The sequence below is a fragment of the Balaenoptera borealis genome, assembly GCF_965194805.1.
Source record: "Balaenoptera borealis genome assembly, chromosome: 18".
Classification (NCBI taxonomy): domain Eukaryota; kingdom Metazoa; phylum Chordata; class Mammalia; order Artiodactyla; family Balaenopteridae; genus Balaenoptera; species Balaenoptera borealis.
Window position 1 is genome coordinate 54766738 of NC_138877.1, and position 21990 is coordinate 54788727.

Here is a 21990-nt window from a genome sequence, read left to right on the forward strand (position 1 = left end):
ATCGAGTGTTGGCAAGGATATAAATGAACTAGAACACTCATATATTGTTGATTGGAATCTAAGTTGCTGCAAATGTTTTGAACTAATGCTGACGTTTTTTACTAAAGTTTTACATATGCATACCCTATCCCACTCTTAAGTATTCCACTTGAAGGTGCACATTCAAAAGAAATTGGTACATAGGCAGACATATCTCTGCAGCCATGCAAAGATTTATTGCAGGATAAATTAATCATCAAGAAGTGAAAACAATCTACATATGCATCAAATTAAAAATAATAAATAATCATATAATTATATAGTAGAATATTATTCATCACGAAATCCACATGGTGGTTACCTTTGGGGAGAAGAAAAGTAACTGGAAAGAATTAGAAGGTAGATTTCTGGTTATTGTTTCCCTTTTATTCCTTTATTTAGCCAGTGTTTACACAAATGCATTTTATTTGCAAGAATTCTACAAATGATGCTATGTACTTTTAATATGTATGTTACATGTATGGAAATATTTACTTAAAATTAATTTACTTGTAAAAATGTTTTCTGTGATGCAGATATTCAAAGCAATAAAATTTAACTGCAAATTTTGCTTCATAACTATGTATCCTTTTTTTATAACAATATTTATGTAATTCTCCTATATTGCCCACATTCTACGCGCCTCTCTTACAAACACATTTTATTATAGTCATTAATGATAATTTATGGCATGACTTATACAATTCTAAAAACTCTTTCCAAAGTTGGTTTACACCGTACAGAAATGGCTCCTCAACAATGCATTACTAATAAATTAATAAATGTCATTTAGATGTCTTTATTTGGAAAAGTAATTAACCAGGAATCAGAATAACTATCTCACTATCCCAGATGAGGCAGGAAATATATACTTTTAATTTTTCCTGTGCCTTCACGTGTATGATCTTGAATTTGGTGAAGCTGAAGCAGAGAAAATTAATGTCCCCACTATTTATAACAAAATGACATTCCTTTTGCTATTGCTATGGTAATTATTTCAAAGTTTAAGCATTATTTTATTTCAGGAATCCTTAAATATACCTCAGAAATAAATCTTACTTAATAAAATACTAATTCATATTTATAACAAGTATTTAAAGTGCAAGTATAGATATAAGACTTTTAAGAAAATGATGACATGATGGCAATTTTATCCTATAAATCTTAGAGCAAATAAATATCCAAATATTCAGGAAGAGAACATGATATAAATCAAAAGCAGGTAATACATTTTAATAGAAAAGTAAGCATCAAGTTTCATTCAGATTTATTTTGTGGTATTTTACAAGGCAAATGGATTCTTAAATTTTTAAACATGAACTACTGTTGCTTTTAAATTTTGCATATTAAATATTTTACATAAATTAAAGCTGGCATAATTAAAGATATATTCTCTGATTTTTTTATGTCTCTAGAAATCACTTTTAGAAAAATTATAAGCCAAAATATATTCTTATTTCATGTTACAGAATCATCAATTGCATAGTTTAGAAGGGAAAATTTTATATCAAAAAAATTTGAACTCCCAATAATAATAGAGAACAAAAAATATCCTGTTTTGCACCTGGCTGTTTAACAAAAAATTCCAATTATGGTGAGATCATATTCAAAGTCTGAAAATACCTATACTATTACATTATTAATATGATCCTGATTGGAATATAAATATATATCAATTAAAGAGCCAAGAAAGAAGATGTTATTGATTTATAAATCAAGATGCTCCTAAGTGATTGATCTCTATCAATTAACATAACTTCATTTTCCAAAATACGACATCTCAGAGAAGTATTAAAGAAAATTGAGAGATTATTATTTATCTCTGAATATGTCTTTCTCTGTGTATATGATTTTATGCATATGAGTTTCAAATAAATCAGCATAAAAGAAATATAAAAATTACTACCTCTTGATTAGAGCAGTGGTTTCCAAACTTTTTGACTATATATATATATATATATACACAAACACATATATACACACATATATTTGTATACATTTCTGTGTATATATATATATATATACATGATAAAACACATGTAAAACATGCATAAACAAAAATGCACACACATAGGTATTTTTTTCATTGACATTTAAACAGAAAAAGATTATTTTATAAGGTGTTTCCCTTAATGAGAAAAACTAAACCGTTAATATCTATTTCAGTTAAAAAACCAGTTCAGGAGTGGCTGCTGATTGTGGATGCATTAGGGGGAGGATAAAAGCAGTAGCACGAATGGAAGTATTAACCTTGAATCGGAGAAGCAGATATTTGCTATTGTACCTGAAGAGAAATGATAAAGGTAGATTTAGTTATCGATAAAGGATAGGAATTTGAAATACTGAAATAACTAATAATAGCAGTTCAGTTATCTGCTATCAGTGCATCAGTTGGAGTGAGGTTAGTGATGTGAGTAGAGAAGTGAAATTATGGGACTGTGAGATAGCAATTTATACAAATTTCTACACTTGGTTTCTAATTTATCTAATTGACTCTTCCCTTAAGTTTTTTTTTTTTGCTTATGATAGCCAAAAATGACATTATTATATTGTTAACCACACGTTAAAACACATCCTCAACTACCTCTTCTTATTTTATTGCATGAAATGTTTTACAATAAAAACAAAATATCCTCATGTGTATTTTGTGCAGTTGTAATTTAAAGAATATAACTGCATACTCATAACTGTATAACTCATAATTATAGTCAGTGTTACAAGGTAAAAATAAATTGTGAAAGCTCTTTTTAGAGTATTCAAATTCAAATATCTTACACTAGTAACTTCAAAAAAGCCTGGCTAAGGATAAAAAGTTACAGCATTTCAAGAATGAAATATCTCCATTATTTTACAATTTTCCTGAATGAAAACTGACCTTTGTGATCATTAAATAAAAATGATCCATATTAGATCATTCATGTAGTATCTGAGTAGATAGTAACCCACATTTATATAAATTTATAAATCAAGTACAAATGCTTCCTATATCTTTCAATGAAAAAAAGCTGTACTAATAACTCTCAAACTGAGCAATGTAAAGAATAAGATATCTCAAATCCATGGAGAATTATTATCAAAAAAACTTTTAGTAAAAGAAACAAATCAAAAACAGAACTAAAAATTAGTGGGTTTATTTCTATAAAGAAACATTTTCCTTATATCTTTACCTTTCCATAAAGCTTTGATCACTTATTTTGGGTTCATAACAAATTCTAATCAAATAAGATAGTTAGGTAGATAGATGATAGATAGATAGATAGATAGAAAGAAAGAAAGAAAGAAAGAATAACCAACTGGCCCACGAGCTAAACCATGTTTGCTGCTTTTTTAAACAGTTTTATTGAGGCATAATTGATATTTTAAAAATTGCACATATTTTATGTATGCAGTTTGACGAGTTTGGGCAGATGCATATACCTGTGAAACCATCACCACAATCAAGCTTATACACATATCCATCACCTCTACAAGTTTCCTGTGCCTTTTGGATGTTTTGGTTTTTGTTTTGCTGTTTTGTAAGAACACATCAAATGTGATCTAGCCTTCTAACAAAATTTTAGGTGCACAATACAGTATTGTTAACATAGAACTATGTTGTACAACAGATTTCTAGAACTTATTCACCTTGCATAACTAAAATGTTATACCCTTTGAAGAACTCACCATTTTCACCTACCCCCCAGCCCCTGGCAATCACCATTCTCTGCCTTTATGATTTGGATGAATTTGACTATTTGTTCTTCTTGTGACTGGCATATTTCACTTAGCATGTCTTCAGGGTTCATCATGGTGTCATAAATGTCAGGATTTCCTTCTTTGTTAAGGTTTAATAATAGTCCATTGTATAAATATACCACATTTTCTTTATCCATTCATCTCTTGATGGACATTTGAGTTGTTTCCATATCTTGGCTATTTGTGAATAATGCTGCAGTGAACATGGAAGTGCAGATATTTCTTCAAGGTACTGAGTTCAGTTCCTTTGAATATATGCCCAGTAGCGAGATTGCTGGGTTATATGGTAGTCCAATCTTTTTTTTTTTGGGGGGGGGGTAATTTCCGTAACAGTTGTACCACTTCACATTCCCACCAACAGTGTACAAGGGTTCCAACTCCTTTATATCTTCACCAATACTTAGTGTCTTTATGTGAGATGATATCTCAATGTGATTTTGACTTGCATTTCTGTGATAATTAATGATGTTGAGCATCTTTTCATATACTTGTTGGCCATTTATATGTCTTCTTTGGAGAAATCAAGTCCTTTGCGCATTGTATAATCATAGTTTTGGGGTTTTGTGTTGCTGTGGTTGAGCTGTAGGAGGTTTTTATATATTTTGTGTATTAGCTCCTTATCAGATATATGTTCTGCAAATATTTCCTCTTATTCCTTGGATTGCCTTTTCACTTTTAAGATGTGGTAGAAATTAAACATCTTTAAGATGTAGCAATTAGATGTAGTTAGCTAGATTACACAAAAGGCCTCTATCAAAATAAAATTTGCATGAAGGACTAGTAACTTGTTATTGGTTTAAATACATAAGACCCAATTATTTCCAGGTCCAAAGCACATCCCATCCTTAGGTACAGTTGAAAAGACACAGATTCAGAGGGTTTGGATAACCTCCAACTGTTGTTCAAATAAGCAATAGAAATAGGGATTGAACAATAAATCATATATCTCCCTGACTATTGTGAAATTTTCTCAACACGTTAACTAATGTAATGAATAATTTCGAATTATGGCTTAAGGTCTGTGACAATGTGGCCTCAAGTTGAATAGTATTTCTGCTTCAAGAACATTCATGATAATGAAAAAGTCATAGAAAATAACTGTGCTTAGGGTATGGGGACTTTAGGAATCCAAATCACAATCGCCGAAACAATTTTTAAAAAATAAATTTCTTTAAGTCCCTTTTGATCCACAAGGAGAGGTGTAACTTCAAGCCTCATGTCATAGGTTCATTTTATATGGGCAAATTCTGAATTGTTTAAGATAAATAGTAATTAATAGGTAAGGGATTTTTAGCAGAAATCACATTTGTAAGGTAAAATGATTCATAAAACAAACTGATATATACTGGCTTGCTTAGATTTCAAATTCCTTTTGAATTTTCTAAACAGAGGACTGAACGTTCTTATTCAGTCCCATTTGGGGCATAAATCTTTCATTTAATTATATACAAAATCTGTGAGATGACCCTTCATATGGATATTAATTCTCACTTTGTCTTCATTTCTATTCCCCCAAAGAATTCCAGGCACTGAGTTAAGGAGAAATTCTAATATTAATAAACTGGATAAGAATTAAAGAATTATACTCCATTTTAGTGGGTAAAGATAAAAAACTATGTTTTGAAATATATGTGGCTTAAATTAAAATTAAGTGAAAAATATTAAATTTTATTTTTTAAGAAGAACAAGTGAAAGGAAGAAATAAAAACCTTAGAAGGGTGCCTAATTACAAGAAATTTCATGTTTTCACTTAAAGACAAGAACAGATCAGAGTTAATGACCCCAAACCAAGATCAAACAACTCTGGGATAAGACTGAACCTGATTATAAAATAAATTGTTGAAAGAAGGTAATTAAGTAAGGAGAGAAAATTCTCAGACTTAGTCTGGAATAAATTGAGCTTAAAATTTATTTTTTTTGAGCTTATTACTTTCAAATGATTTGCTCAGCTAAAGCAGAGCACTTCTGTATGAATATAAATTGATCATTCTGAAAGGATGATAGTAATGATATTCTTTGTTATGTGTGTATTGGTATAGTTAGTATATAAATATTTATTATATTAAATTTATAATTAACCATAACTTAACTATTTCCTAAAATTGGTTATAAATTAAAGAATTTAATAAAACATTGTAGCATGGTAAATTGCAAAGAATAAAATTGAGAAGTAACACTATACTTTTTAAATAAATAGCTTTTGAATCATATTTCTTTTTCTGACTGCAGAGCAGAAAGATACTTTTCTTTATTTCTTTTTTGATTTATTTAATTTTTGTTTTGTTTTTGGTGACTAGACAGGGTTTCTAATGTCCTAGGGAAAATAAGAAGAATTAGTCATTTAAGACAATAAAAATAGCATGGCTTCTACTCAGAGAGGGTCCCCAAGTAACCATTCCTGCACAATACCATTTCTTCAAGGTAGCAAGAGTACTGTAATTGACTATTTGGGTATGGAATTATTATGTACTTGTAACAGTGCATGGCCTATTATCACGTGATATCTCCTGCTGCTTTATAATTAGTTCTGTGCGTTGTTTGGACAAGTGGCTGTGTACTTCACGGACTGTTCACCAGGTAGAACATAACAGCTCCTTGGGAGCCAATTATCTGGGCCTGTCAAGGCCAATTTCAGCAATTTTAGTTTGTGGATTACAAGCCAAAAAGCCGTAATTGTGACAAACATATGGAGTAGTTGATGTGCTAAAAAGTAATATACGCTTTGACAATACAAATTCTTCCCTATTTATGTTTATTTTTTATTATAACAAAGAATCATTGCTTAGAATTTTCTATGATTCTTAAATTGCTGGAGTGTTCAGCCAACAATGAGTAATAACTAACAATTCTTATTTTCAGGATAGATTCTTAATTTTTAATGAAAATAAAAGAGCAAAAGGAAGTGAGGCTTGATAGGTCCTTTTACAAAGGTAATAATAATACTTGGTAAGATATATTAAAAGAGTTTCTGTAAGGATTGAATTGATCATAAAGCAACAAACACAAAAGTAAGTCATGTTTCATAATGTATTTTTGTTGTTTTGCTGTTTTTATTTCAGAACTAGCATTTTGCACAAGTTCAGGGACTTTCTATATGAATGGCAAGCGTACATTTTGCACAAGGTTGCGTTAGTTGATTCTACTGCAATTTTATATATAAAACAAGTATTTTTATCAGTCCCTTTCTTTAACAGCAAGGAACTGATCTATGAATGTTCCCTGTCTCCTTATATTGCAAATGGAGAGAGGATATAGTTGAAAACCAGACTCCACTCTATTCTTAATCAGAATATTTTAATGTGGATTAAGAGATGCTACAGGGGGGTAGGCAGCACCAAAAACTCCTTTATCAAAAATATCACTGCATTTGAAATTTCCAGTATTAGAATATTTTATGGAATAAAGCATTGTCTTATAATGTTGCTGATGAAGGCAAATACGCCAGGAAAGATAGTGCAAAGGAAATTTCTTAAAGATATTTGTTACATATTTTAAAAGAAAATGGGTTAGTCTAAACTGTTGAGTAATTAATATGTGAAGTCCAGCTTTATCACTGAAGTTAGAAATGAGAATTCTCTGTCCTTGTCAAAAATAAACCAGGCACCGACATGCCCCAATGTTATACACATTTACATATAGAATAGTAAAAATGTAGGTTTTGTTACATCACCCATTTGGTAAATTACTGAAAAAATTGTGCAAATTACTATACTCTAATATTTATCATCTTATCTAGCTAAGAAGATTCTTGGAATAATTTGTTTACTGTAAATTTCTGCATATAAGACACTGTATTTGTTCAACCATCTTCTACATAGCCAGACAGAATGGATGATTTTGACAAAGTCATATATTTTTCCATTTTTCTTTAAAATAAATATGTAAATAGTACCATGAATTTCATAAAATTCATTAGTGACCACCTAGCATTCATTTGGATGGGAATGAAGGAAAAATTCCAAAATTTTTTCTCAATTACTTCACTCTTGCATTCCCTAAATAATAATTAAAAAAAAAAAACAGGATGTAGTAGTATTATATCTAGAATACAGTTTTTAATCTACTAAGGTTGCTATAAACAAAATAGAACAGTACAAGTATGGGTCAGTCCTATAAATTTTATTATGTTTGTAAAATTCTGTTTGGAATTAGATGAATACAAGTTATGAAAGCTTGCTCATTACTCTTTAAACAAGGCACATACACACACACACACACACACACACACACACACACACACACCCATACACACGCACAGATGGAAAATTTAAATAGCTCTTTGTTAAAGATAACAGATTTGCTATTAATGACTATTGGTAACGTCTGTCAAACATTGGAGAAGGAGAAAATATTCTCACACAAACATTCATACATACCTTTGATGCCACCATCAAAACCCAGAGTTCACAATGTCATCACTGGAAAATAAAGTGACATCCCAATATTTCTCATGAACAGACATGCAAAAATTATTAACAAAACCTTATCAACTTTAAATTTTTAAAAATCCAGACACTGCAAAATTCCCTTCGTGCCTCCCTGCTTCACATCAATCTTCATACTAGATAAGAGTCACGTTCTAATTTCTAGCACTACCAATTAGTTTTGACTATTCTTGAAATTCATATTAATAGAATTGTACAATAGGTACTATTTTGCATCCTTTACTCAGCACTGCTTTGTAAGGTCGTCTGTGTTGTTGAATGTACCTGGATTTGTGAGCCCTCTAAAGCAGAGAACTCAGTTAAGCTGTGCCCAGAATTCCGACCTTTAGAACTGTGAGATAATAAATTTAGGCTATTTAAACTTCTGTTTGTGGTAATTTGTTATGCAACATAGAATACTAATATAATAATAACCTTCATTTTCTAATTTAAAATGTATTTAAAAGATGATTGACTCTATAAAAATGATCATTTATTGTTTTTTTTTTCCTTGCTAAAACATTTATTAGGTAGGGTGTTTTGAGCTCCAAGAAATAGAAATGTGATTCATATTAGATCAGGCAATAAGGAATCCCACTGGCTCACAGCACTGAAAGTACAGTGGTAGTTTGGAATTCATGTACAACTTCATCACGGTAGCTCTCTTGGCTCTATTTTCTTAGTCTGGATTCTTCCCCTTGTGGTTTTAGATGGCTGCAGTACCAGCCAGGGTTCCAAGAGTCCTGATTCATCTAAAGTGTTCTATCTTAATAGTAAGTATGCTTTCCGTCCTGAAGCCACTGATAAACCTCTTCTTCCTTTCACAGAATCAAATTTGCTTGGGCTCTTCCATCTCTGTATCAAAAGAGTAAAACAGATGGGATGACCATGATTGCTGAAGGCTGATTGGTACCCACTTCTGGAGCTGGTGGTTTTTTCCCCAGATATATTTATTGCTACACAATGGGGGAGGGTGAAATGAACTTTGGGGATTATACACAATGTCTCCTACAAATATTCCCTAACAGTGCCCCATATACTACAAAATAAAGTCCAAACACTTAGCATGCCATTCTTAACCATTCACACTATGACCCCTACTTGGTCCTTTAACTTCATCTTCCTCATCTCAACTCCTTTCTCTTATTTCTTCCACACAGTTCTCTTCCATTGCTCTCATACTAATTTACTATGCAGAGCACCAGTGTTGTCCTATTTTGAACAATACAGGTCCCCTCTGCCTTCTCTAGACACCATTTCCATGTCTGCTACCAAATTAACTCTTAAAAAAAATATGAATGGCTTTATTGAAATGCTTATAGAGAATGATTAGATAATCATTTACAAGAAGTCATTTTTAAAATGCTTTTCCACATTTGTTTAAAAAAAAAGGTCTGTATTTTCTTTTGCACTTACCTTCAAATCTAGATTTTAATTTTTATTTTTTAACTTTTAAATATTTATTTTAGAGTATATTTAGACTCAGAAATTTTGAGAAGATAGTACAAAGAGATTCTATATATTCCGAGTTTCTGCTATTATTATTTTTTATTGTGGCAAAAAATATAAAATGTACCATGTTAATAATTTTAAAGTATACAGTTTAGTAGTGTTAACAATATTCACATTGTTATACAGCAGATCTCTAGAACCTTTTCATCTTGCAAAACTGAAATTCCATAATCATTGAACAACTTTCCATTCCCTCTCTCCCCAGGCCCTGGCAACCATCCTACTTTCTGTGTCTGTGAGTTTGAGAACTTTAGATAGTATAAGTGGAATCATACAGTATTCATCTTTCAGGAACTGGCTTCTTTGACTTAGCCTAATACCCTCAAGGTTCATCCACACTGTTGCATAGGGCAGGATTTCCTTTTTTTAAAGGCTTAATAATATTCCATTGTATGTATACACCACATTTTCTTTATCCATTTATATGTGGATGGATGTTTAAAAGTTGTTTTCATATCTTGGCTTTTGTGCATGATGCTGCAATGAGCATGGGAGTGCAAATATATCTCTGAGATCCTAATTTCAATTCTTTTGGATATATATCCAGAAGTGGGATTGCTGGATCATTTGATAATTCTATTTTTAATTCTTTGAGGAACCTCCATACTCTTTTCCATTGCAGATTCACCATTCCACATTCCTACCAGCGAAGTACTTAGATTCCAATTTCTCCACATCCTTACAAATACTTGCTATCCTTTTTGTTTCCTAAATAATCATTATCATAACAGATGTGAGATGATATCTCATTGTGCTTTGGACTTGTATTTCACTGATTGTTAGTGATGCTGAACATCTTTTAACATACCTGTTTTCCATTTGTTTGTCTTCTTGGGAGACATGCCAAAGTCCTTTGCCCATTTTAAATTGGATTATTATTACTATTACTCTTATTATCATTGTTGAGTTGTAGGAGTTTTTTCTCTATTTTGAATAAAAGCCCCTTATGAGATATATAATTTGAAAATATTTTCTTCCATTTCATAGGTTACTTTTTCAATCTGTTGATTGTTTCTTTGATGCTCAGAGCTTTAAGTTTGATGTAGTTCATTTGTCTATTCTTGCCTTTGTTGCCTGTGATTTTGGTGAATTTATGGGAGGAAAAAAAAAGGATTCACATATTTTTCCAATTTATACAAAGAGGTATAATGTTACTTGAAGGTATTTTATAATAAATTAAAGACACATGTTGTAAAGTCTAGCATCACCACAGGAAAAATAAGATCAAACAATGAAGAACAGCTAAGAAGTCAATTATGTACATATAGTGGAATACCAAATTATTTTTTTAAAGTTAATCCAAAAGGAGGCAGGAAAAAAGGAAAATATTTTAAAGAGAACATACTAAGATGATGAGTCTGAACTTAAATGCACCAAAAATTGAAGTTAATATAAATGATACAAATAACCCAAGTAAAAAACAGACTGTCAGACTGGATTGAAAAGGAAGCCTAAGCTACTATATGGTGTCTACAGAAATACAATTTAAATATACAGATTCAGATAGGTTAAAATAGGAAAAAAATATATCCTATGCAACACTAATACAAAGAAAGCCTTAATAATTATGTTAATATCAGACAAAGTAGAACTCAAAGAATAATAGCAGGGATAAAGAGGGACATTGCACTGTAATAAAAGATCAAGTTATCAAGAAGGCACTACAGTCCTAAATGTATATGCACCCAATTCCCAATTGCAATCTCAAAATACACAAAACAAAATCTGGTATAACTGAAAAAAGCAATAGATAAATGCTCAATTATAGTTGAAGATCTCTCCATTCTTCTCTCTGCTTTTATTAAAACAATTAGATAAGAAAATCAGTAAGCATATAGAATACTAGCACAAATTATCAATCAATTTAACCTAATTGACATTTTTAGAACATTCTGTTCAATAGCAAGGGAATACACAGCCCATTCAAATGCACATAAGACACAACAAGATAAAACATATTCTAACCAAGGAAACAAGTTTCCATGAATTTAAAATAATTTAGAACATAGAGTATATCTCTTCTGACCACAGTAAAATTAGAGACTAGATAAAAGCAAGATAGCTGGAAAATTTCCAAGTGTGTGGAAATTTATAACACAATTGTATATAACAACACATAGATCAAAAGAAAAATGACAGTTGGCAGATGGAATAATCATTATTCAGGACCTGTGGTAGTATTTCAACAGTTTTAATGTAGAGTAAATTTAAGTTATAATATCATCTTTTATAACAAAATTCTGAAAGAAGAAGTTAGGGATAATTTTTTAACTTATATGCAATGGTAGAATAAGGAATGCTAGAATAAAGTGTCACGAAAGTTTGAGACAGGAACAGATAACTCTTGGCTTAGAAATTCTAAGTCACACAGTATTTTCTAAGTCTTTGAGGTATAGTGCATTTGATTTTGAGTGAAAGCTAAAGTGTTTTAATATTGTAACTCTGTCTCTTCTTTATTTGAGGTTAGGTTTTTATTTGTACTTTTATAAGTTGAGATAGCTCTATATTTTAATTTTTTGTTAGAAAATTTGTGTAAAACTAAATTTATGACATTTAACATACAATGCCATGGGAAATATTTTTTGTATTTTTTAATTTCAGAAAATAAGTGAACATTCTTATATTTTTTTTATTCTGTGAAGTTATATGATGTTAGTTATCACAAATTTAAAGTAATACAATTTTTATTTTGTAAACTTTTTCTTCTCTTATGACTAAGCAGATAGTTTTTTAGGGAAAATATATATCTATTGTAAAAATATTTTTTAAAAGGTATGTTCCATATTAGTTGATAACAGGAAGAATGTAATTTTTGTAAGTCATTAAAAAAAATACACACAACTGGTACTCAAGTACACTGACAACGATTGAACAATCACCTGGCATGTGCACCTTGACCCAGGTCATTTCTAACAACCTATCTTCTGGCCCTTAAGATTTCTAGGTATCACTTCTGATGTTGAAATTTGGTAGTTTTTAATATTTTAAAACATATTATTGACTGATGATACTTATTCTAAATATGCATATGTGAATTAGAATTAATTCTAAAAGCTGATACAAAGTACCATTAAGCAGTATATGTTTATTACTTACGATCTTTAAAGTTTGATCATATTGAGCTGTTGTTATACAGCCATACAGTTTGCTAGTTATGTTATCTATTTAGAAGAATCACAACGTATCAATTGAACTCTATATGAGTAAATAAATTAGATTTTGAATTCGTGATATACTCATTAGTCTTTTTTTTTTTCAGTTTTTTTTTTTTTTTAAACATCTTTATTGAAGTATAATTGCCTTATACTCATTAGTCTTTGATATTTTTTCGGTTTTATTAAACATACCTTACTCATTTTACTGACCAGGTTTCATTAATTTCACTAATATTTTTTCTTTTTGTTTTTGAATGCTTATAAACAAATTTGGTATTAGAGTCTGTTAATTAACCAGGAAGACATATCAGGAACACCACTAGTAGATTTATGTCAGTGGTACTTGGTCTTTTCTATTGATTTAGGTTTACTTATTAAGAGCTATATTCCACTAGAGGGTGTAGTCACTAAGAACAGTGACAAAGAAAATAGAGTAATTAAAATAATAAGAACTGAGATAATTAAACATTATTTGATATACAGTTCATTGTGGAAAAGTTTAGACTTTGGGATTCTTCCAAGTTTCCTTTAACACTTTTATAATATCATTTTAAAAATATCAGTCACTTGGTTGTCAGATATGTTAGCTCTGTGACTAATGAAAAATCTCAGAATATTGGGAAAGAGTGTGCAAATAAAATGTTCCATCCAATGGAAACAGAAGTTCTTGATTATTCTCAATGCAGAGATTTAATTAACTTTAAATTTGAAATAATTCTTATTTGAGTTGTTTTATACCATCCTCCAATTTGGTTCACACACACACTCAAACCCCTTAGAGATGTTAGCTGTAAAGAGGATGAGCTGAGATTATTCAAAGATATAAACATAATAATTCAAAAAGAAAAATGATAAAATAAAAATTATTTCCTCCAAAGTTTTGAAGTGTATCCTAGGGATATCAGAGAAGAGATGCTCAGCTCCTTTGTAGGCTGCAGTGGATTGTCATGACAGAACGGAGGCAATATTAATTACCTTGGAAGAGGAAATAACCAGCCTGAGCTAGTAATTAGTCTGTTGGGGAAAGTCTTGTCCTTGGCAAAGATGAAGCAGACTCACACTGTTTTGTCATACATTATACAATTTTCTTCAATTTTATAAACATCTGTAACATATACTTCTGTCTCCAACTTGAAAAAAAAAAAAATAAAAGATTTTCTAACCCTAAATTCTTGTCCTGCAACAACTTCCCCAAATTTAATTTATTTCCAAGTAATGTTATAAATAAATAATGAGAAACAATATACACACACACACATATATTTTAATCAATTCACAAAATGTCCAGTATACTGAACTCCTTTTGCAAAAAAAAATTCTTTTCTGCCTTTTTACAAAAGCAGACCTTAATGAGTACCATAATTTCAAAGTTTTAAATATAATCTTCAAAGTTTTGTTTTAAAATTGCAACATATTTTCTCCTTAGTAGGGGTGTCTGTGTGTGTATATCTACTTATGTATGATATGCTCTTCCCAAGAAATGAGGGAAGTGAAAGTAAGAATGGTCAAGACTATATAAGATGAGTTTTCTAAAGGTAAATTTTAAAATGATTTCTTCATTAAATGTCATAAAATGAGTCTCACTAAATGTGCTTAAGTTTACAAAGTGAACATGCTTCAGCATAAAATATGTAGTTTTATTAGATTAGTCAGAAATGCCATTGAGACCTGCACCAAATAAAATAAATTTTGATTCTCTGTATGGGATAAAAATTTATCCCTAAGAAAAATCAAGCAGCTTAGCTAATAATTACTAAGCATTTAGTCTTCTGAACATGTCCTAGAAATAATAAGACACTAAAATAACAATAATCCAGTCCCTATTCTGATGAAAGAATAGTAGAATATTTGTTTCTCTTAGGATCAGAGACAGTGAATACAAGTCTCAGAAAAATACAAAAGAATAAGAAACTTGCCAAGAGTTAAGGTATTTGGAATTAAGGTGAAAATTATAAATTTCTATAGTATATTCAGTGGTGTCAGTAGTCTCACTAGTTCTAAAATTAATCAAAATAAATATGAATACATATTTATATTTAGCATAAGTAAATAGATTCAATATAAACATGAATACATGTGTATAGTGCAAATCTATAATGCACAAATAAATGAAATATTTAAATATTACAATATTAATTTTTTAAAAGTCTTTTTAAAAGGACTTAAATTTTACAAAAATAATTTTAGTAACAGTGACATGTTTGACTATAAATAAATTTGAAATTTATTTTTTCCTAAACATAGCATTAAGTGAAATATTACATACAGATTTATGGAGAATATTAGTAGGACACATGATAAAAGAGATATGGCTATATGAATACAAAGTTTCTATATTACAATTATAAAAATCACAATTAGCACAATAAAAATAAGCAAAGGATTGAAAAGAGTAAAATAGAAGCACAAAAGACAATAAACATATATAAAAAGTGTTAATCTTGCAAATGTTTAAATATGTTGTCTAATCTTTCACCCATCAGTTAGAAAGAAATTATTTAAGATATATTAACGCATGGTATTGACCAAGGAATAATAAAACTCATCCAATCATATGCATTTGATGGATATCTAATTTGAAAAAATCTGTCTTTTGAAAAATAAAGCACTGACCCTAATCTTAAATAAATTCAGAGGAGGACAAAACAGAAACACAGGGGATGGAACATGTTAGAAATAATAATATAAGGTCAATGTCATACTGATACCAGCGGATGACAAGAGCATAAGAATAAAGATGAATTCAGAACATTATCTACAAAAGACATAAATACAAAAATTTTCGACAAAATATTAACAAAACAAATGATAATATATATCAAAAAGAATAATGCATCATGAAAAAGTAGGGTTCCTCTTAGGAATGAAAATTTGTGAAAACTTTAAAAAAACAAAATAGAAATCACATGTATAAGATAAAGGAAAAAAATCATATGAACATTTCAATCAAAAGAGAGAATGTATTTGGCACAATTCCACATCCCTCTGTGATAAAAACTCTCTGCTAAGTAGGAGACCAAGGGCAATAAGGAGATCATGGAGCACATCAAAAAGATTCTGGGGAAGAATGAGGAAACCCTCGAGAAAGCGGAGCAGGAGGAAGAACAGCTTTCTCACTCAGCCCACTTTGGCCCCCAGAAGTATTGCCTGTGGGAGTGCATCTGTGAGGTGGAGGGGCAGGTGCCCTGCCCAGGCCTGGTGCCATTGCCCAACGAAATGACAGGGAAGTACAAAGCCACTCTGAAAGCCAGTGCCCAAGACTGAGGCCACAGAAAACCCCAGTCCTATTCCCTGAGAGACTGAAAATCTCTTTGCAATAAAAGGGTCTCCTTTACACAAGTGTGTAAAAGCACATGGGGAGACGGGAGGAGTTGGGCTGCAGCCAAGCTGCCCAGTGAAAACCCTGTGCCATCAGGGCAATAAATGCTTCAGAATTTAAAAAAAAAAAAAAAAAAATTTTTTTTTCTCTAACCTGATAAAATGCATCTACAAAAATGCTACAGCTAATGGCACACATAATGGTGAGAGCCTAAATGCTTTTTTCCTAAATTCAGGAAAAAAAGAAAGTCTGCTTTTACCACTTATACTCAATATCATACTCAATATCACAGCCCATGAAACAAGATAAAAACATAAAAACATTAATAAATAAATTCCATAAAGAAAGGAAATAATAAAATACTAGCAAAATAATAAAATTTAGTCGAGTAATAGAGGCAAGGTCAATGTACAAAAAGTATATTTTTGTACACCAGCAACAAACAATTGAAAAAATAAATTTAAAAACTAGAAATACAATAACATAAAAATGCTCAAGAATATACATAGCAAAATCAGTGTAATATCATTACAATAAAATTATAAAATATTGCTGAGGGAAATTAAAGAATATATAAATAAATGGAGAGCTACAAAATATTTATACATCAGAAAAGTCAATAGTTTGAAAGTTTATTATCCTTAAATTAACGTATAAATTCAACACAATCTCATTCAAAATCTTAAGCAGAATTTTTTTGGGGGGGTGGGCTGAAATCAACAAGCTGATTTTTAAATTTATATGGAAAATCAAAACACTTAAAATAACAACAAAGTTAGAGACCTCAGCTTAAATGATGTTAAAACTAACTCTAAGGCTACAATAATTATGGTGTTACACTATTGGAACAGAGAGACATAGAGATAATGGATAGACTTGAGAAGCCAGAAATGGGCCCACACATATTAACCAAGTTGAATTTAAACATTTGATCCAACATAATTGAATGAAGAAAATATAGTCATATTAAAAAACAGTAAAGAAAATTTAGATATACTTACAAAAAAAAAAAAAAAGAACCTCAACTCCTACCACACACTATACAGGAATACTAATTATAAATGCAACATAGACCTAAAGATAAAAGCTAAAATTCTACTTTAAAAAAGCTTTGGAGAACATTTTTACAACATTTAAGGATTTAAATATTTACAGTGAACTCAAAAAGCTTTAAGTGTAAGAGGAAATTAATAAATTGGACTTACCAAAATTAAATCTTCTACTCTTCAAAATACTCTATTAAATGTAACATCACACCTAAAGGAACTAGAAAAAGAACAAACAAAGCCCAGAATTAATAGATGCTAGGAAATAATAAAGATCAGAGTGAAACTAAATGAAATAGAGACTAAAAAAAATAGAAAAGATCAATGAAACTAAGAGCTGGTTCTTTGAAAAGATAAACAAATTGGCAAACCCTTAGCTGGACTAACCATGAAAGAATGAGAAGGACTCAAATAAATAAAATCAGGAAAAAAAAGAGGAGAAATTACAACTGAAACCACAGAAATACAAAGGAACATATGAAACTAATCTGAATAATTATATATGAACAAATTGGACAACCTAGAAGAAGTAGATAAATTCCTAGAAATACAATCTTCCAAGACTGAGGCATGAAGAAATAGAAAATCTGAATAGACCAGCTACTAGTAAGGAGATTGAAACAGTAATCAAAAATCTCCCAACAAACAAAAGCAGGACCAGTCAGCTTCACTGGTGAATTCTACAAAACATTCAAAGAAGATTTAGTACCTATCCTTCTCAAACTCTTCCAAAAAAGTGAAGAGAAGGGAACCTTCCAAACACATTTTAAGAAGCTAGCATCACCCTACACCAAAACCAGACAAGGTCAACACCCTACCCCCCAAAAAAAATTACAAGTCAATATTCTTGGTGAACACAGATGCAAAAATCCTCAACAAAATATTAGCAAATTGAATCCAACAATACATTAAAAGGATCATACACCATGATCAGTTTATTCCAGGATTGCAAGGATAGTTCAACATTCATAACTCAACAAACATGATACATTGTATTAACAAAATGAAGGATAAAAATTATATGACCTTCTCAATAGGTGCAGAAAAAGCATTTGACAAAATTCAACATCCATTTATGATAAAACTCTCAAAAAAGTGAGTATTGGGGGAAAGTCCATCAACATAATAAAGACCATATATGACAAACCACAACTAACATACTCAATTGTGAAAAGCTGAAAGCCTTTCCTCTAAAATCAGGAACAAGACAAGGATGCCCACTCTTGCTACTTTTATTCAATACGGTATTGAAAGTCCTAGCCACAGAAATTAGGCAAGAAAAAGGAATAAAATCTTCCAAATTGCAAAAGAAGAAGTAAAACTTTCACTACTTGAAGATGACATAATGCTATACGTAAAGAATCCTAAAGACTCCACCAAAAAAGCATTAGAACTAATGAATGAATTCAGTAAAGTCAAAGATACAAAATCAATATATAGAAATCTGTTTCATTGCTATACACTAATAGTGAACTATCACAAAGAAAAATTAAGAAAACAGTCCCATTTACAATTGCACTGAAAACAATGAAATGCCCAGGAAGAAATTTAACTAAGGAGGTAAAATACCTGTACACTGAAAACTGTGAGACACTGATGAACAAAATTGAAGAAAACACAAATAAATGGAAAGATATTCCATGTTCATGAATTGGAAGAATTAATATTATTAAAATTTTTATACTATCCAAATCAATCTACAGATTCAATGTAATTCCTATCTAAATTCCAGTAGCGTGTTTCACTGAACAAGAACAAATAATTCTAAAATTTTTGTGGAATGCAAAAGATCCCAAATAGCCAAAACAATATTGAGAAAGAAGAACAAAGCTGAAGGTATCATGCTCCCTTATTTCAAAATATACTACAAAGCTACAGTAATCAAAACAGTATGGTGCTAGCACAAAAACAGAAACAAAGATCAACGGAACAGAATTGAAATCCCAGAAATAAATCCAGACATATAAGGACAATTAATTTATGACAAAGGAACAAAGAACATACAATGGAGAAAGGATAGTTTCCTCAGTTAATGGTGTTGGGAAAACTGGACAGTCACATGCAAAAGAATGAAACAACCCAACTGAAAAATGAGCATGAGATCTGAATAGACAGTTTTACAAAGAAGACATAGAGATGGTCAACTGGCACAAGGAAAGATGTTCAACATCACTAATTATTAGAGACATACAAATCAAAACTACGAGGAGATATCACCTCACATCTGTTAAAATGGCTGTTATCAAAAAGACAAGAAATAACAAATGTTGGAGAGGATGCAGAGGAAAGGGAATTCTCATACACTGTTGGTAGGACTGTAAATTGGTGCAGCCACTGTGGAAAACAGTATGGACATTCCTCAAAAAATTAAGAATAGAACTACCATATGGCCTAGCTATTCCACTTCTGGGTATTTACCCAAAGAATATGAAAACACTAATTTGAAAAGATATATGGAGCACTATGTTCATTGCAGTATTATTTATAATAGCCAAGGTATGAAAACAACCTAAGTGTCCATTGACGGATGATTAAAGAAGATGTGGTATATACACAGTGGAATATTACTCAACCATTAAAAAAAGAATTAAATCCTGCCATTTGCAACAATATCAATGGACCTTGAAGGTATTATGCTAAGTGAAATAAGTCACACAGAGATAGACAACTATCTTATGATTTAATTCATATGTGAAATAAATAAACAAAATAAAACAAAACAAACTCATAAATACAGAGATCAGATTAGTGGTTACCAGAGGGAAAGGGTTTGGCCAAATGGGTGAAGGGGGTCAACTGTATGGTGATGTATGGTAGCTAAAGTTGTGGTGGTGATACTTTGTAGTATATACAGATGTTGAATTGTAATTCTGTACACCTGAAACACACAATTTAAAAAAGAAAAGTAAGGGACTCAGAAACATAGGTATAAAGCATATTAGGAGTGAGATAGGGTGCTAAAAATAAAAACACTGAAAGCATGCCTTAAGAGCAATTGATCCCATCTTCATCCCTAGATGCAGGATCCCAGAAGGTACAAAACTATATCAATTATCTAAAAAGAATAAGGATAACTACTGTGGGCATTAGAACTCTAGAACAAAGGCTCCAACATTCTGACACTGGTAGTCTACTCATCATTGTATAAAAACAGACAAGCAAAAACTATTAAACATTAAAAGAGAAACCACAGGCTGAAAGTGTGTGCACTACACACACATAGAAAATAAATTGCCCCCAAAATACATAAGAAAATCTCACAACTCAAGAAAATAAACAACTCTATGAAAAAAGTAGGCAGACGAACAGATCATTCACAAAAAAATTCTCAATAGCATTAGTCCATAGGGAAGCAAACATTAAAAGCAGAATGAGAGGGCAACCTTGTCTTGTTCCTGATCTTAGAGGAAATGGCTTCAATTTTTCACCATTGAGAACGATGTTGGCTGTGGGTTTGTCATATATGGCCTTTATTATATTGAGGTAGGTTCCCTCTATGCCTACTTTCTGGAGAGTTTTTATCATAAATGGGTGTTGAATTTTGTCGAAAGCTTTTTCTGCATCTATTGAGATTATCAAGTGGTTTTTATCCTTCAATTTGTTAATATGGTGTATCACATTGATTGATTCGTGCATATTGAAGAATCCTTTCATTCCTGGGATAAATGCCACTTGCTCATGGTGTATGATCCTTTTAACGTGCTGTTGGATTCTGTTTGCTAGTATTTTGTTGAGGATTTTTGCATCTATGTTCATCAGTGATATTGGCCTGTAGTTTTCTTTCTTTGTGACATCTTTGTCTGGTTTTGGTATCGATAGAAACAGACGGAGAGATATACCATGTTCTTGGATTGGAAGAATCGACACTGTGAAAATGACTATGCTACCCAAAGCAATCTACAGATTCAATGCAATCCCTATCAAACTACCAATGGCATTTTTCACAGAACTAGAACAGAAAATTTCACAATTTGTATAGAAAAACAAAAGACCCCGAATATCCAAAGCAATCTTGAGAAAGAAAAACAGAGCTGGAGGAATCAGGCTCCCTGACTTCAGACTATACTAGAAAGCTACAGTAATCAAGATGGTATGGTACTGGCACAAAAATAGAAATATAGATCAGTGGAAGAGGATAGAAAGCCCAGAGATAAACCCACGCACATATGGTCACCTTATCTTTGATAAAGGAGGCAAGAATATACAATAGAGAAAAGACAGCCTCTTCAATAAGTGGTGCGGGGAAAACTGGGCAGCTACCTGTAAAAGAACGAAAGCAGAACACTTCCCAACACCATACACAAAAATAAACTCAAAATGGATTAAAGACCTAAATGTAAGTCCAGACACCATAAAACTCTTAGAGGAAAACATAGGCAGAACACTCTATGACATAAATCACAGCAAGATCCTTTTTGACCCACCTCCTAGAGAAATGGAAATAAAAACAAAAATGAACAAATGGGACCTAATGAAACTTAGAAGCTTTTGCACAGCAAAGGAAACCATAAACAAGATGAAAAGACAACCCTTAGAATGGGAGAAAATATTTGCAAACAAAGCAACTGACAAAGGATTAATCTCCAAAATTTACAAGCAGCTCATGCAGCTCAATATCAAAAAAACAAAAACCCAATCCAAAAATGGGCAGAAGACCTAAATAGACATTTCTCCAAAGAAGATATACAGATTGCCAACAAACACATGAAAGGATGCTCAACATTGCTAATCATTAGAGAAATGCATATCAAAACCACAATGAGGTATCACCTCACAGTGGT